Source organism: Petromyzon marinus, chromosome 22 (genome assembly GCF_048934315.1).
Source record: "Petromyzon marinus isolate PM22_M1 ecotype Great Lakes invasive population chromosome 22, UKy_Petmar_22M1.pri1.0, whole genome shotgun sequence".
Lineage (NCBI taxonomy): Eukaryota > Metazoa > Chordata > Hyperoartia > Petromyzontiformes > Petromyzontidae > Petromyzon > Petromyzon marinus.
The window spans coordinates 323656-336227 of NC_133688.1; the positions used below are offsets into that span (position 1 = coordinate 323656).

Consider the following 12572-nt stretch of genomic DNA (forward strand, 5'->3'; position numbering starts at 1 on the left):
TCTGCGTGGAGAGCGGCAGACAGAGGCAAGGGACACGCAGAGTTGAAGGGGCATGACACACCCACGTCTAAACCCACGTCACGTCACAATGCGGACTCTCATCAACACGGACTCACATCCTCACCAGTCACACAATACGAAAAATACAAAAAACAACTGCCATTCGCCACTAAGTAGCGGTGATGTGACCACGGCGCCTGTGCCAGGCCAGGTGCACTTTGAGACCACGTGAAGTGCCGAAGGCTCACTGACAGGCGGTCACAGGTCAGACCCAGGTGCCATGAGTTGTCTGACTGAGATGACTGTGCCAACTTGCTGCATTTTAGATGCCCGGCTCAAAGGTTGTTGTCGTGAGCGTTGCTCCTCTGTTCGGACACCACTACTAACACTACTCCTAACACCACCAACACCACCACTACGAACACCACCACTACGAACACCACCACTACGAACACCACTACTACGAACACCACTACTAACACCACAATTAACACCACGAACAAAGATCCCCCGTATAGCCTTAACAGACTGTTGGGGTAAGTGCTGTCCGCGAGCACCTATGAAGGCCGCCACGGCACACGAGGGGGTGGGTAGCCAACACCACGCCCGGCCGCCTTTGTCTCCCCAGTGGCAATGTTTGCACCTCGCACCAGATACTCATTTAAGGCTGAGTCAATCTAGGGTGAGGCCCAGGACCAGTTCAGATAATCGTCACCAATGTTGACTGTGAGCGGGAATCAAACCCAGGTCGCCAGGTTCTTAGCGCAGCGCGCTAACTGCTACACTACCCCACTAACACCATCACTAACACCACTACTAACACCACCACCAATAATACCACCAACACTAACACCACCACTAAGACCACCACGAACACCACTACCAGCACCAATAATACCACCATCACTAACACCACCACGACTAACACCAGCAACAAAAATTCCACCATCACTAACACCAACAACAACAATCGCCATTCGCCACTAAGTGGCGGTGATGTCACCACGACGCTTGTGCCAGGCCATGTGCACCTTGAGGCCACGTGAAGTGTCGAACGCCCGCCCGCTGGCAGGAGGTCACGGGGCAGACCCAGGTGCCACAGGTCGACTGAGTGAGATGACTGGCTGATGCACCACCTGTGCCCCTTACTGTGCCAACTTGCTGTGCTTTAGCCATCCGGCGCTCTGCTCGTTGTTGTGAGCGTCGTTCCTGCGCTCTCCGTTGTTGTTGGAGGGCGACTGCCTCCAACTGCCCAGTAGCGTCCTTCACGAGCCTCTTCCACAGAGGCCGATCTTGACACAGCTGGTACCAGTTATCGGCAAGTCCACTCAGCTCCACATCCTGCTGTACCACATCATTCTATCTCTTCTCTAGCCCGTGCTGCGTCCCTTCAGCCCCCTCGATCCGGCCAAATAAAAGCTGCTTGGGCATGCGGTGATTGGGCATGCGGGCTACATGGCCCAGCCAACGCAGCCTTGCCTGCCGGAGGAGCTCACTGATGAGGCTTTGTCCAGATCTTTCGAGGATTTGTGAGTTCCTCACACAATCCAGCCTGGTTAAACCCAGGATTGATCAGAGGCAGGCCAGCCTCAACGTTTCTAACCGGCAAAGATGTTCCATTAGGGGGGTCCACGTTTCACAAGCGTAGGGAAGGGAGGGAATGACTGTGGCTGAGAAGACCCGAAGCTTCGTGTGGAGCGACAGACCAGGTAGCTTCCACACAGCGTTACGCAACTGCTGAAAAGATAATGCCGCTCGACTGATTCGGAGTGAGACCTCTGCTGTTAAACCGGAGATGGTCATGAGCACACTGCCCAGGTATGGGAAACTTTCCACTCTCTCCACAACTGCCCCATCACCGATTGGGAGTTGTGGAAGTGGAGTGCCCGATGGTACAAAATACTCAGGCAGGCACTTCGTTTTGGTGGGGCTGATGGTAAGGCCCCACCTCTTAGTGGCACACTCCAGTTTTAGCAGCAGCGCCTCCAACTCCTCCTCTGAGTGAGCCGCAATTATCACGTCATCGGCATACATAACGTGGTTGACCAATAGGGAGCCATCCCTTGACGGCATCCGGGCATTGATCAGCCTCCCACTGTATCTGTACCAGATGGAAATTCCTCCGGTACAGCTACTGAAGGCCTCACGAACTACGTGGTCGAAATAGATGTTAAATAATGTTGGAGCCAGAGGACATCCCTGTCGCACCCCAAGGTGAACAGGGAATGGCTCCGACTCCCGGCAATGTAGTTTTACCCGGGTCCGCTCACCATAATGAAGGTCCTTAAAGATCGTGAGCAGCGGGTCAGGGACTCCGAAAGCACGAAGAACCCAGAGCCCAGGCCTACTGATGGTGTCATAGGCCTTTACCAGGTCAATAAAGCAGAGATGTAGGTCTTGTTGGAATTCCCTACACCTCTGCTTTAGCAAACGGACAGAAAATATGGCATCTGTGCAGGACCACCCTTTCCTGAAACCACATTGGGGCTCCGCAAGCCTCTCCTCAGCATGCCTGGTAAGGCAGTGTTGAATAATCCTTGCCAGGACCTTTCTCAGCACACTGAGGAGTGAGATGCCCCTGTAGTTGTTACAGTCTGTGCGGTCTCCCTTCTTAAAGATGGGGACCACCATGGCATCCAATCACCTCACTTACACCACCATCACTAATACCACCAACACCAACACCACCATCACTAACACCAGTAACACCACCACTATCACCACTACTAACAACCACAATCACTAACACCACCATCACTAACACAACTAACACCACCACCATCACGAGCACCCCCACCACTAATACCACCAACATTAACACCACCACTCCTCCCCCTGCCAGTATGGGACACCAAAGACAAAGATCCCCGTAGAGACTTAACAGGCTGTAGGGGCAAGTGCTGTTAGCCAGCAGTACGTATGAAGGCCGGCACGACACACGAGGGGGTTGGATTGCCAGCACCACGCCCGGCCGCCTTTGTCTCCCCAGTGGCGATCTTTACACACCACACCAGGTACTCATTCGAGGTTGAGTCGATCTAGGGGAGGCCCAGCACCGGTTCAGATAATCGTTACTGCTGTTGGCCTTTAGAGGGAATCCAACTCGGGGTCGCCGGGTTTATAGCGTGGCGCGCTGTCAGCTCTACGACCGTTCCACACACACACACAGACTCACACAGAGACTCGCACACATACAGACTCACACACACAGAGACTCACACAGACTCACACACACACATACAGACTCACACAGAGACTCACACACACACACAGAGACTCACACAGAGACTCACACACACACAGACACAGAGACTCACACACACACACAGAGACTCACACATACAGAGAGTCACACACACACAGACAGACTCACACATACAGAGAGTCACACAGAGAGTCACACACACAGAGACTCACACGGAGAGTCACACACACAGAGAGTCTCACACACACACAGACTCACACAGAGACTCACACACATACAGAGAGTCACACACACAGAGTCTCACACACAGACTCACACAGAGAGACTCACACACACACAGACTCACACAGATAGACTCACACACACACAGAGAGTCACACACACACAGACTCATATAGAAAGCCTCACACACACACACAGACTCGCACAGAGAGACTCACACCACCACCGCCACCACTCACCCACAGCCCGGTTCCACTCCTGCTCTGGGGTCGGTCCGCGTCTCTCTAACGGCCAAACTGCCAGTCGGAAGCACGTGGCGCGAGACGCGGGGGTGGTCCAAGGTAACCACGCCCCCGTGACGTCAGAGCCATGAGCTCCTCCCCCTCACACCTGAGCTCCTCCCCCCCTGCCCCCCCTCGCGACCACGCCCCATGGTCCGCCATTTCCCTCCCCCTCGCTACCCCCCTGCCCCTCCTCGTGACCCCCCTTCCCCCCCCCGCCCCTCCACATTCGCAACCCCCCATGCCCCCTCACAACCCCCCATGCCCCCTCACAACCCCCCATGCCCCCCCTTTTTCTCCACCTAACGAACCCCCTCTATGCTCCCCCTCACCCCCCCCTTGCTCCCCCATGCCCCGCCTTGCGACCCGCCCCCTCACCCCCCATGCCCCGCCCCCCTCCCCCGCTGCTACTTCCGCTTCTCGGCGGGGCCGAGTGGAGGCGGCGCGCGCTGTGGATTGTGGGTGGCGAGCGGCTCGCTGGGCCTCCTCTACGTCGACTCAGCCTGAAGGTGAGAACCTCGCGCGGTGTGTCCACATCAGCAGTGGCGGCGGCGGCGGTGGGGGGAGACAAAGGAGGCGCCTGGCCCACAGCCGTCACGTTCTGCTGAGTTCACGGCGCTGCTTCAAGCAGAGCTCGGCCCTGCTGCTGCTGCTGTTGAGAGGCACTCCCAGAGGGCCGTGTGGCTGATGGGAATTATAGTTGTGGTTAAATTATAGTTGTGGTTACAGTTGTTGGTCGTGGTTATTGTTGTGTGGTTGTTATTGTGGTGGTTGTGCAGGTGGTGGCACACGAGTTAACCCATAGCACCAGGGTCTAGCCCTCCTCTTTTACCTAGCCAGGCAGAGCAGTCAACCCATGGTACCTGAGTCTGGCCCGTGGCCTCCTCCTGCACTTAGCCTGGCACAGCCGTCAAACCTTGGCACCTGAGTTATTGTGGGGACATCACCGCCACGTAGTGGTGAATGGCGACTGTTGATGTGTGTGGGCTTGTGTGTGAGTATGATGGTGAATGCGTGAGTATGATGGTGAGTATCATGGTGAGTGTATCATGGTTAGTTAGTAATACTGAGTGTGAGTTTGACTAATTCTCCTCCCTCTCGCTGTCTCGGCTTTCCCCCCTAACTACCTCGCCTGGTGTACAGGAGGTTGTGGGTTCGACCCCGACGCTGATGCCTGCTGTATATTTGGAGTTTGCGTGTCTCTGTCTCTCCCCGTGGTCGTGTGGACTTTTTCTCCGGGTCCTCCGGTTTTTCCCTCCACATTTAGAAACATTCGTTTAAAGTTTTGACTTAAAACTTTAGTGACTGTGATGATGAGCCACTTCGTTGAGCTATCATTGGTGCCAAGTCGCTTCTGAAAAAGAGATGTTTAGCTGAGTGGACCTTAGTCTAGTTTTCTCTCTCCTTCCCGAGCACAAGAACAAGCAGGAGCAGGGGTAGGAGCATTCTCCACTTAGTGGTGGTGACGACACCACGGCGCTTGTGCCAGGATATGTGCACCACAGATATCCATCACATAGAGACCCATAGAGTCATCACACATAGACCTATACACTCACCACGCACATACCCTCAGACTTGCACAGAGAACCATAGACTCACCACAGAGACCCATAGACTCATCAGACAGAGAACCACAGACTCAAACAGATCCACAGACTCGCACAGAGCCCTGTAGACTCACCAAACAGAGACATAGACTCACCAGACAGATACCCATAGACTCAATCGTACCCATACTCACACAGAGACCCATAGACTCACCACAGAGACCCATAGACTCAGAGAGAGACCCATAGACTCACCATACAGACCCATAGAATCACCACATAGAGACCCATAGAGTCATACAAAAACGCATAGACTCGCCACACAGAGAACCACCGAATCAAACAGACTCGCACAGAGCCCTATAGACTCATAAAACAGAGACACAAACTCACCACACAGAGACCCACGGACTCTCACAGAAACCCATAGACTCACCACACACAGATCCATCGACTCACAGAGAGACCCAAAGGCTCGCGTGTGTGGTTATTTAGTTGAAGGTGGAGGGGGATTACCAGCCCCTTGCACCCATCCAGAACTCCCTGTTGCCACTGTGTGGCTGCGAGGCGACGTGAGGTTTACAGCTGGCCAGGTTTGGCGCCCCCCCCAAAATAGCATTTCTCACAACCACCGCTGCGTTATCGACCGTCGCCATTCGCCAATAAGTGACAGTGACGTCACCACGGCGCCTGTGCCAGGCCAGGTGCACTTTGAAGCCACGTGAAGTGTCGAAGGCTCGCTGACCGGAGGTCCTGGAACAGACCCAGGTGCCATGGGTTGGCTGACTGAGATGACTGGCAGATGCACCACCTGTTCCCTGTACTGTGCCAAATTGCTGCATATTTATCATCCGGTGTTCCGCTCGTTGTTGTGAGCGTCACTCCTCTGTTGTTGGTGGAGGGCGACTGTCTCCAACTGCCCAGTAGAAGCGTCCTTCACGAGCCTCCCTCGCAGAGGCCGATCCCGACACCGCTGGTACCAGTCGTCGGCAAAGCCCACTCAGCTCCACATCCTCCCGTACCGCATCAGTCCACCTCCACTCCAGCCCATGGCGTGCCCGCCCATCTACTCTCAACCACTTACACCACATATTCGTTAACGATGCGCACCCTAATCTGCCACTACGGTTGTGTGCAGGGTGTTGTGATGTCACGTAGTTAGACGTTTCTCCTGGTCCCCCCCCCCCCCGTTATAACGCGCCGTCTATCTATGGCCTCATCGCATTGGCCTTCATGGACGAGTGCTGATGGTGAAAGATGATTCAGCGGTGGACACTGAATTACCGGGGCCCCATTTAACGTTCAGGTGACACGGGGCACGATACGTGAAGAACCTCTTATCTGTCCTGTAAGCAGACTCCTCTGCGTGGGATATTTAACACCTCTTAATGCACAGACAACAGCCAACTCAGCCTTGCCTGCCGGAGGAGCTCGCTGATGATCGGACAGTGTCCAGATCTCTCAAGGATCTGAGCTACGCGCACACAAAGATCCCCCGTGTAGCCTTTAACAGATTGTTGGGGCAAGTGCTTTATAACATCATCAAAGGGGCGCTGCAATATGATGCAATCAAAATCACCGATCAGAGATTTTCCTATATATTGTCTTTGTTGATCGTGAATCGAGACTAATTGTATTGATTCCACTCAATCGATCCGGCAGCAAGCTCAAAATGTCCGATTTTATCTGCAGTATTCCTCGTTTCACATATCATACAAAGCAACGGTATTGATGCCCGATTTGTATGAGTGGGTGGGTGGCAGGGTGAGTGGGTTTGTGAGTGGGTGAGTGAGTGTGTGGGTGCCTTTAGTAGTTGAGCGGGTGGGTGAGTCAGATAATGAGGCGCCGCAGTGGCGAGATGTTAACTCCCTCGCCCAGAATACAGGATGTAATCAATTCGATCCCGACCCTGAAGCTGTATATTTGGAGTTTTCATCTTCTTCCGTGGTCGCGTCGATTTTTTTGATTCCTTGGGGTTTGTTTTACACGTAGGCTTTCGCGACCAATATTATCCATAGTAGAGGTTTTTTTTGGGTTAGATCGCCTAAATACATACATGTGTCGTTAAAACCCACCACCACCCGACACAGCCAACTAGTAAGGGTTGTCACGTAATCAGAACATGCCAATTTATCACTAGTACAGCACACCGGTGTGTTGGAGAGTCAAGCCACAACATTTACAATCTGAGTACAACGTTTCGCCAGTAATTACAACTAGCTTCATCAGGCGACAGCCAGATTTGTGGAGAAGTTAGTCTGTTTCGTTCCTTATAAAGAGGCATAGATGTGGTGACCACACTTTGGCGCTCTTGATGCAAAGTGGGGAGGGGGGGGAGGTTAATGAGTCAACGTACATTATGCATGCGCATTATGCGAACCCTTTGCGCTTGTCCTTCCGATCCATTGTGTGCATTAAAATAGCCGGGTTTTCCCTCCGCATTTCAAATTAACATGCGTTTAAAGGATTTGAATGCAATAAATGTTTACGTGATAAGCCACTTCGTCGACCTATTATTTGTAATCGGGTCGCTTGATATACCTCTGTGGGCCTTACCTGGTAAAATAAAAAAAAATTGTTTAGTTTCAGTTTATTGGATGGTTGAGCGGGTAGGTGGGATTTTGAGTGCGTGGGTGGGTCAGTTGGAGATTGAGTGGGTGTCAGGGTGAGTGGGTGGGTAAATTGGTGAGTGAGTGAGTGTGTTTGAGATCCAGTGGGTGGGTTTGTGAGTGGGTGGGTGAGTAGGTGGCTGAGCCGGAGAGTGGAGTGCCATGGTGGCGAGTTTTTAACTGCCTCGTCTTTTATAAACTAGGTCATGGGTTCGATCCCGACCCTGACGTCTGTATATTTAGAGTGAGTGGGTGTGTAGGTGGGTGCATAGGTAAGTTCTTGAGTGAGTGGCTTGGTGTGTTGATGAGTCAGTGGGTTAGTGAGTGAGTGGGTTTGTGAGTGGGTGAGTGTGTGGGTGGCTTTAGTAGTTGAGTTGGTGGGTGAGTCAGAAAATGAGGCGCCACAGTAGCGAGATGTTAACTCCCTCGCCCGGTATATTGGAGTTCGTAGGTTCCCCCCAACCCTAAAGCGTGTATACATTTGGAGTTTGCATCTTCTCCCCATGGTCGGGTGGAATTTTCTCCGGGTTCTCCGGGTTGTCCCTCCGTATTTAGAAACATGCATTTATAGAATTTGGCTGCTATAACGTTCTACGTGAAAAGCCACTTCATTGAACTGTTATTTGTGGTCACGTGGCTTCTGAAAAATATCTATTTTGCTGTGGGCCTGACCTGGTAAAATATAAAAAAAATATTCAAAATTTAGTTTAGTGTGTGGATACTTGGGTGGGTGAATGAGTGGGCAAGTGCATGGGTGAGTGCCTGGGTGGGTTTATGGGTACTGAGTGGCTGGGTGAGTCAGTGCCTGGATGCATGTGACGGTGGGTGTTTAAGTGAGTGGGTGACTGTGTGGGTTAGTGGGTGGGAGAGTCATATAGTGGGGGGCCACAGTGGCGATATGTTAACTACCTCGCCTCGTATACAGAAGGTTGTGGGTTCGATCCTGACCCTAATGCCTGTATATTTCCCTCCACATTTAGAAACATGTATATAGAGGAGTTGGTTGCTATAAATGTATACATGATAAGCCACTTTTTTGAGCTATAATTTTTTGGCGATGGTGCTTCTGAAAACAATATTTGTAGCTCAGTGGGCCTTACCTGGTAAAATAAACCTGGTTGAGTTAGTGGGTGGTTGAGTTAATGGGTAGTTTAATTACTGGGTGGCTTTATTATTGTTTGGTTGAGTGATGGGTGGGTGGATGATTAGTTATTTGGGTAGTGGGTGATTTGGTGAGTCGGTGAGTGGCCGAGGGAGTGGGAGGTGGTTGGGTGAGTGTGTGGGTTAGAAATAGAGTGGGTGGCAGGGTGAGTGGATGTGTAAGTGGGTGAGTGAGTAGGTGAGTGGCTGGGTAATTAGGTGAGTGGCTCGGTAAATAATTGAGAAGCTGGGCGAGTAGGTGAGTGTATGGGTGAGTGTGGGTGGGTATGTGGTTGGGTGAATGAGTGTGTGGGAAGGAGGTTAGGTGGGTAGTGGGTGGGTTATACATTGAGTGAGTGCGTTAGTGACTGGGTGAGTGAGTGGGCAGGTGGGTGGGTGAGTGGGTGGGTTAGCGATTGAGTGGCTCGGTGAGTGAGTGCTGGGTCGGTGAGTGGGTGAGTAGGTGAGTGTGTGGGTGCTAGTTAGTGGGTGGGTGATTGATGGGGTGGGTGTGTGAGTGAGTAGATGGGTGGGTGGGTTGGTGAGTGCATGAGGGAGTAAGTGGGTGGTTGGGCGAGTGCATAAGTGAGTGGGTCAGTGAGTGGGTGTGTGGGTGTGTGTAGATTAGTTTGGTATGAGATTGAGTGGGATGCTGGGTGAGTGGTTGAGAAGATAGGTGGGCAAGTTAATGAGTGAGTGGGTGGGTGAGCGGAGGGGTGAGTGACGGGTTGGGTGAGTGAGTGAATGGGTGAGTGACGGCTGGGTGGGTAATTTAACATGGGAAGTTGAGTGGATAAGTTAGCGTGTAAGTGAGTGGATGGTTGAGTCAGAGAGTGAGGCGCCAAGGTGGTGAGATGTTCACCATTTTGCCTAGTATACAGGAGGTGGTGGATTCGATCCCGACCCTGTCGCCTGTATATTTGGAGTTTGTAAGTTCTCACCCGTGGTCGCCTGGATTTTGTTCTAGATCCTCAGGGTTTTCCCTCTGCATTTAGAAGCAACATGCGTTTAGAGGATTTGGCTGCAATAAATGTATCTGTGATAAGCCACTCGTATATCTATCATTTGTAGCCAGGTCTATTCTGAAAAGGATCTATATAGCTCAATGGGCCTTGCCTGGTGACATAAGTAAATTTCGGTTTAAAGCTTTCATGACTGCAAGGATTCATCTTCTTGGTTCTTTCGGTAAAGTCACGTAGAATGGGAATAAAATAATAAAATAAAATAAGACAATAAAATTCTCACGACGTTTTGGCCACAACACAAGTGGCCTTCTTCAAGTGAAGAGACAGGTCTGTCCGGAAGACAGAGCTTGAATGAATGCTGACATGCAAGGACCGCGTCTATTAAGCTGTGTGGGCGGAGTTAAAATATGAATTTGCATGTTACCAGCATCACCTCCGGAGAGGAGGAGGGGGGGCTGGGAACACAGGCAGAGAGGAAACAAGAAAAAGGGCAAGTGCAACAGCCAAGGTGCGCTGTTGTGTCCTGAGTTGCCTTATGACTATGCTGTAAACTGGACTACTATATAATACAATATACCTTCCAATCTAAACTACATGGTATAACATCATATCATAGACAAATTCCACTTTTGAATTATACAATGCGTTACTTTACACTACCCTATACTTTAGATTATAAACTATTAGACTTGTGATATTACACTGTCTTATTCTATGAACCCAACTATATACCACACTGATGTATATTCATTTATGCAATTACGATGCTATATATTGCCTTATGAGTTATGTTAAACTTTACAATGTTATACTATTAATTATTATACTACTTGTTGTAAACCATACCATTGACCGTGGTGTGAGAAGTATTAAGAGGCAGTGCCAGCGAAAGGGCTGCGGTTTGAAAATCACCATAAAATACAGTCAATTAAGAGCCGAAATGGTTTAAAACATCTTTCCAATGGTTACTAAGCCAGAATCCATCTTCTCGGTTGAAATTGTCTCTGTGCTTGTATATGTGGATGGCCTCATGAACGAATCTCTCATGGTAGCCGGTTGGCTTGCAAAGAACCTCTGTCTTGGAAAAGTCAATGTCATGTGAGCCCACTGAATTATAACAGTGATCTGCCACGGCAGAGGAGTTCGTCCTACCGTGTTTCAAGTCTGCTTTATGTTCGCGGATGGGGTCCGATATATGTCGTATGGTTTCTCCAATGTAGCTGCTACCACAGAGGCACTTTAGTTTGTAAACGCCCGGGTACTGTATGTCTGGAACCACATCCTTTACAGATGGAACCAGATCATGGATTTTTTGTACTGTGTTGAATCGGACCTGGATCTTGTGTTTATTCAGGATTTTGGAGATATTTTTTTGACCCCCGCAATGTACAGTGAGGGAAAAAAGTATTTGATCCTCTGCTGATTTTGTACGTTTTCCAACTGACAAAGAAATGATCAGTCGGCCTGCTCTAGACCAATTCTTCGACCACATCAATTCCATACACCCAGCCATCAGATTTACCATGGAAGTCGAAATAGATGGCAAGATACCTTTTTTGGATGTCCTAATTAAAAAGAGACCTGATGGTTCAATGAGCCACTCTGTCTACAGGAAAGCTACCCATACGGATGCTTATCTGAAACCGGATTCCCACCACCATCCATCACAGAAGAATTCTCTCATCAAGACTCTGTATCATAGAGCCCAATGCATATCCGACCAGGAACACATAAGCAGTGAACTCAAGCACGTACACCAAGCTCTTAGGGCTAATGGTTACTCCGACTATACAATCCGCAAAGCTATCACTCAAACCATGAAGAAGAACCCTCTTGAGGAGCCTTTCAAAACCATCACTTTACCCTACATTGCGGGGATCACAAAAAAGATCTCCAAAATCTTGAATAAACACAAGATCCAGGTCCGTTTCAACACATTACATAAAATCCGTGATCTGGTTCCGTCTGTAAAAGATGTGATTCCGGACATACAATACCCTGGTGTCTACAAACTAAGTTGCCTCTGTGGTAGTAGTTACATTGGAGAAACCAAACGCCATGTCTCGGACCGCATTCGTGAACACAAAGCAGACCTTAAACACGGTAGGACCAACACCTCGGCCGTGGCAGATCATTGTTCTAATTCAGTAGGCTCACATGCCATTGACTTTTCCAAGACAGAGGTTCTTTGTAAGCCATCTGGCTACTATGAGAGATTCGTTCATGAGGCTATCCACATATACAAGCACAGAGACAATTTCAACCGAGAAGATGGATTCTATCTTAGCAATCATTGGAAAGATTTGATAAACCATTTCAGGTCTTAATTGATTGTTCACACTTACAGTGGCTTTCAGACAGCATACATTATAAAAAATTTCGTCTCCCCCCCCTCTTTTCAGAATATAGATGGACTAGTCCTAAATAAACTGCCAAATCGTTGCGCGTGGCGCTAACGTTTTTATAAATAAATAAATGCGCTGTTTAAAAATAAATTTATGCAAATCAACACACCTGAAGACGACCGTTAGAGTTATGGTCGAAAGGTCGTGAGAATTTTTTATTGTTTTATATATATATTTTATTATTTTGTTGTTTCC

At 50.0% G+C, this 12572-nt stretch overlaps 1 protein-coding gene across 1 annotated transcript in view; it reads left to right on the forward strand.

Annotated features, from left to right (window-relative positions):
- Positions 1-4103: 4103 nt before the first annotated feature.
- LOC142925616 (fructosamine-3-kinase-like) overlaps positions 4104-12572 on the forward strand; it is a 38914-nt gene continuing 30445 nt past the window's right edge. Inside the window, exon 1 of the mRNA XM_076068663.1 lies at positions 4104-4217. The gene's annotated coding sequence lies outside the window, so the exon portion shown is untranslated. The remainder of the gene's footprint in view (positions 4218-12572) is intronic.